Source organism: Etheostoma cragini, chromosome 9 (genome assembly GCF_013103735.1).
Source record: "Etheostoma cragini isolate CJK2018 chromosome 9, CSU_Ecrag_1.0, whole genome shotgun sequence".
Lineage (NCBI taxonomy): Eukaryota > Metazoa > Chordata > Actinopteri > Perciformes > Percidae > Etheostoma > Etheostoma cragini.
The window spans coordinates 11,949,758-11,956,239 of NC_048415.1; positions in this window are offsets into that span (position 1 = coordinate 11,949,758).

The window sequence follows — 6,482 nt, forward strand, 5'->3', positions numbered from 1 at the left end:
GTAAACTTGCCTTTTAAGTTATTTCTTCTTTCTTCTTTATTTTCTTCTTTCTTCTATTTTGACGTGTACAAAGTGTGCCGCCAAGTATAAAACATAAAAGTTCTGCTATACAAAACTTGACCATTTAATAATATTACTTACAGAGCTAGTCAATTCACCATACAACACCAAAATTCAATCAATCAATCAATCAATCAAAATGTATTTATATAGCACTTTACAACTACCAGCAGTTATCCAAAGTGCTTACCAAAATAAATAAAATCACAACATACAATAGAAAAAGAAAAACTTTAAAGGTTATAAAGAAATAAAAAAGAATGAAATTGTCACACCACTGCTACGTATTAAAAGCAAGACTTAACGGATATGTTTTGAGTTTGGACCTGAAAAGAGCTACATCTGTAACAGTAGTCCAACCTTGAACTGATAAAGGCCTTTTCCATAACCGCAACAATATCATAAACATACTATAAGTAAACTACAAACATACAGACCTTATCCTACAGTGCTATACTCAACATACCAAATGTTCTTTCAGTTAAATTGGACATCTGTACTGTAAGAGGTATTTTTAACTGGACTTCAAAAAAATCTGCCATGTTGATGATAAAGTCATCTTTGGAATATTGCGTGGCTGCTTTTCAACTACATACAGTGGGTTTAACTGTTTATTCATTTCCTCCCAAGCACAACCTTGAGATCTCCACCAACACTAAAGATACTAAGAACAGAAGTGAAGGCCTTGTCCTCCACCCACGTATCCAATCTTTCCTTCCCAAATGAGCGGCGACAGACGATTTCCTGTGTGCTGGAATCCTTAACCTCTTATTCCCATCTCCAAGGCTGGTGGGAGACTTGGGAAGGGGTTAGAGGTCCAGCATCTTTTCACACATCTTTGCACACATAAAGAGCAAACAAACCTCAGGGTCTTTATCACTGAAATCTAAACCCCTCGGCTGATTTCATGTCTGCGGGCCGAGGCTGGGGGACGCAGCGATGACCACCTGTTCCCTGTTTTTCCTCGTAGTCGCTTTTGTCACGGGCTTTACATTCTTTCAAACCATTACAGGCCAACGGCGAAACTTAAGCTTTTGCCAATTTCTCCCAGGCTGCCCCTTATATGGGAACCTATACAGTCTCCTTTCAAAGGTTGCTTATATGTCTGTCTTCGTGTGAGGGAAATTAAAACACAGAGAAAAGGGTTATCTTGTGGGTTTCTATTGAGTCTTACAGTTTACAGCACAATTATCACAAGACCCGCTGCCGCTGAATGATATATATACATTAGTATATATATATATACATTAGTATATATATATATATATATATATATATATATATATATATATTTTTTTTTTTTTTTGTTTTGTTTTTTTAAACAAAAGCATTGAGGGGGGCTCTCCTTTGTGCCAGCCCACTGAAATAAACTGTGCCATGGAGGCATTTATTAAAGGACTTTGGGGGGTTTAACAGGAGACAGTGAAAAGGGCTCCTCATACATACAGATTCCATCTACCAGCTATAAAAACTGAGGGGAGAAGAGTCTCATTTATGGGTAACATGGTTACATTTTACTGCTCTGTAGCATTGAGGCAGAGGAGGCAGAGAGGACGCCTCTTTTGTTTGCTGCACGGCTGCAGTAGACAATGATCGAGGCGTGTGGAGCGCAGGAATGTCCTTACTGTAGACACTCTCGGAAGTTGGGTGCAAGTGTGCGTCTGTCTGTTGCTTTGTCCTTGTGTCAGTGTGTGTCCATTTTCATGACAGATAGGACTGTGGGAAAAAGTGCCCTTACAAACGCTGTGTATTGTCTACCCTCCATTTATTTGCGGTGCAGTTCATTCCGCTGATAAGTGATGGAGAGAACCGTAGATGAAACAAATTCAATCCAATGCAGCATTGTGACTCGTTCACATGAATCACTTCTGATTAGCCTCAAGCTGGCATGGCCGAACCGTCAGCAAAACTGCACAATCACACAGTAGCCTCGCAAAAATCAGGACTCCCAGTCACATTAAAGACCAGCCACTTCTGTGCCACACTACAGAGGCGTTCAGAAATCACTGTCAGGCCTCACAGTCACTGTTGTCACATCGACAACCATAATGGACTCTGACTATTATTAATACAGGGTCTGAAGCACTCCCAGCTACATCTAAGGACTCACCATAAAATATGTTAATCAAATCGGGCCCCTGGGGTCCCCTCAAAGGAAGCTTTAACACAAATTGAATATCACTGATGGCTTTGGAGGAGGGGTCTGTCTTGAAGGGGGGAGGCCCTAACCCTGTTAGTCACACGGGTCAGGGCTCAATGATGCTGCATATTTCCAGTCACTGTCAATTACCCTGATATCGTCTGTGGAGGGTCGCATGCAGCCAGCACTTCAGGGGGAAAGAGAGAGCGCTCAGCAACTGGTGGCTAGATCTGAGGATCATGTGGCAAAATCCAAGAAAGTTTATCCATGTGTTTTTGTGTGTTTGTGTGTGTATATGTGTGTGGGTGTGTGTGTGTGTGTGTGTGTGTGTGTGGGAGAGATGGAGAGAGAGATTTTGTGATCTTCAGCATCGTCTACCCCGGATGCCACACGCTAATCACACTAATGCCTATTGGCCAAGTTAAGGAGGATGTGAACATGCCAGCTTTAGAATAGTGGATCATGTAAATTATCTAATTACACAAATCTATGACAGCTCTTCCACTCAGTGCTCACAGAAACAGAGTAATTTTGATGTTTTTAAAAGTTTCAACACGGGTCTATAAACAATATGTCTATTCTAAAAAAGAAAGCAACAGATCATAAGGGACCAATTAAGCACGGGACAAACAAAACAAAAAAAAAGAGATCTGATGTGCATTTAAATCTCTCTTCCTGGTAATAATGAAGCAGTTTTGGGGCTTAAACAGAGCAAAGCCCCATCAGCTGACAACATAGCCTAAATATAACGCTGTACAAAATGGTAGAAGAGTAATAGTCTTTCAGAAGTGTCTTTGCATCTGACTACAATGCAAACAGTCTCTTATACATTTACGTTTATTGTGACTGAATATGCACCTTGACTTTTTTCCCTCACAAAATGTACCTGAGGTTGTAAATTACAGTTTTTGAACTTTGTTATTGTCAATTCGTTGTTTACAATTCACATCAAAAGTGAAGCCAATTACTTTGTTATTTAATTTAGAAGAAGGGTAGAGCTTGAATTTTGTCATCACATTTTCCTGTTGCATTGCACCTGTGAGAAACCAAATGACCACAAGGTTAAGAGCAACTTCTGACAATTATAACCTTTGAACTTTTGATTTAGGTCATGCCCCACCTGCAGAAAAGGCCTGGAAGAAGGTGCCCCTTGGACATTTGGGAGAAAAAGGAAAATGTTAACCCTAAAGCCAAGACGCTAAGTTGTAAAGCAGCACTGCATGATCAGAGCAATAAAAACTCCTCAAACTCTTTTCAACATGTTGTCAAAATACAAGGACAGTGTCACAAGCTGTGTACGTATCCATATGTTGGTAAAAATTGTCCAGAAAATACTGACCACATGGTCTGGATGACAGCAGAGAAGTTACTTTCTCTACTTTCTCTCTGCCGTTTTCTCTTCCATTTAACTAGCTAATTAGAACAATTTTACAGCCACCATTCAAGTTTACAGGGGTAAATGTTTCATACCCAAAAGATAACAACCATAATGCCAGAAAGGTGCACTGATGTTGGACCATTTTGTATAAACATGATTAACAGTCAATTACATTTGTTAACGTCTCCTATGTTGTATAGTTGCCATCTCTTACTCTGTCATCTTTTTCATTCACTGACGTATCTTAGCTTTAAGGGATGACACACTGCTGCTGCCCTTACAGCTGGTGCAACTGTGGATAACAAAGAGAAACGGATGCTTTATGTATTTGACCACACAGCACAATGCCATCAGAAACATGCCACGTATTTCTCTGAGGTCTCAGCTCCTCTGCCCACTCTAGGTGGCTACTTTACAGCTTCAGGGATAATCACATTGGACCCATTTCCCAGAGAAACCGGGGTTTACATGTCCATGACAAGCTTGTCAGTACTTCAACCGAACACACACCAATACACATAGGCTTTTGTCTCTGCAAACCGGGGCTGAGATAACAGGGTCCGGTGGGAGTGTTTGCGAACGTGTTCGGATGGCATATAAACAGGCAAAGACACACAAACACACTGGCTATCACACACTGAAGGTAACATAAACAAACTCTTTATTGTGCACACCCTCAAACAATTACACACTCACATACACGGCTCGCTTTGTGTCCACAGCGTCTCACGGTCGTATCTCGGTGGCCAGCTCCTCTACAGCTCCCGCCACTGGCTCCAAAAAGGGAAAGAGGATTAACTGCTGGTCCACGTAACAGTTTAGGCTGCTTTTGCGTGGAAGGAGCAGAGGGAGGTGGGATAATGCCATTTCATGTCTCTGAGCACCGACATGATGCAATGCATCTCAGTGGTTTAACACTTAAGTCAAGGGGGAACAATTGCTGGCAATAAAACCAACCGAGAGAAACAAATGAGAAAACAAGACCTTTGGGTGAATTTGAGGAGGGAAGAATCTCTAAAAAGTTGCTGGTTTGAGGTGTAAATTTGTTGCATTACAAGTCACTACAGCTGTTCTGGATAAACTGAATTGAAGTGAGTTCTAAATAAAGGTTTGAATGAATGAATAAATGAAAAATGGAAATATATGAATCAAAGCTATGTGTAAAATAGTTTGATGGTCAATTGACAGAAAATGTAATGGCGACTATTTTAAAGAACAAATAAGAGTTTCAGACATTTTTTCCGAGAAAGCAATGTCCTACAATTGGTGGTTCCAACTAAAACTTGAGGATTTATGATAGTAAGTGCAGCAGTGAGTTTTACAACATTGGTCAAAAAAATTAAACATTTCACTTTGGCTAATTAAAAAATAAATTGTACACTTTTTACAGACATTTTATGGAAAAAATAATAATCCATAGAGCGGACACACACACTGGTAACGATTTATGCCAATTTAGGATACATATAAATCCATGTTTTTTTATTTTTCCACATTTTAGTAAATTAGTTTATATATTTTTGTGGAGACAGAAAGTGTGCAGTATATGTGCATGCCCCATGCTTCTTCTACTTCACTGTTGTGTCCCAGTTGTTTTCTAATGTATATATGTAATGTATATCTTATGCATATATGCATAAGATATCCATTGATAATTAATTAACTATATCTATATTTGATTATATTGCATGTTGATTTTTACATTTACATCAACCTGGAAGGAAATCAAATGTCAGCACGATGTAAAAAGCAAAAGTAGATGTAAATGATGACTGAATTATGAAAAAGTATGGAAACACAGTAAACTGTACAAACAGACTGAAAGGCTGCCCACACCCAACCCATCACAGCTGTATCTCTGCAGGATTTCTCATGTATAGAAAAGTTTCTTCTTTCATTGCAGACTACCATAATTTTTCTATGCTGAGGTGTGAGCCATTAAATCAAAGAACACAAACAAAACTGTTTGCACAGTCAAGCCTTAATCCATCAGGTACAGACACCTCCCTCATCTGTGTTCCCTGCTCCTGTGTGTGTGTGGCCTTGAAGTGAACATTACATCATGAACACCATCTTCATGACTTTACCACAACACCCAGTCTGTTGCTTCTCTGACATCAAACTCACTGACTCCATCCCAGCTTGATCAGAGGGAAAAAGAGCTGGACGTCCAGACCTATTTGATGTATTCAAGGGTCAAAAAATCTGGTTTCTCTTTCCCTTCATCTCAGAGGGGCCCAAGCGTCCACGGAGGGGCTGTTAAAAGCAGGAAAATAAAACCAGCCACGCGAGGGCACAAATCGTAGATCATACAGCCAAACAGCATGTAAGTTGAGTGTGTTAGGGGTGTGTTTTACCCTCCTGCTGGACTTCACAAGTCTCCCTAGACCACTCTAATTGATCTCAGCCTTGCTTGCATGTGCAAAGAGACACCCAAACCAAATGAAGATGTAGTGTGAAAGCAGTGGCTGGTAAGCTGCAAGCATACTTACACATACCTAAATATGGGCTCAGAGCAGGTATTGTAAACTAAACTCTCCCTCAAAAACACACAGACGGCAGCACAATATTCTGTTGGAGTAAATCATCTCAACATCTTGCCATATGAAAACCCACATATGGAAACATACAGTATCTAGATTCAGACTGCTTGTTATTGTATGCACAAAAAACAATCATCATGGCAACACTGTCAACTGTAGCGGACTCCGACCTCTGACCTTCTTGTGGAGACAGACGATAGAAAAGGTATCCATCCTTTTTGGTCGCTGCAGCATCATTGCTGTCCAGTGAAAAACCTGTATCCCCAAATTTAATGAAGGAAGTACTGTTGTGGTGGGGGCGGAAGGAGGACCCAAACGCAGTGTACCAGGTAGGAAGGCAACAGGGGTTTATTGGGGAAAA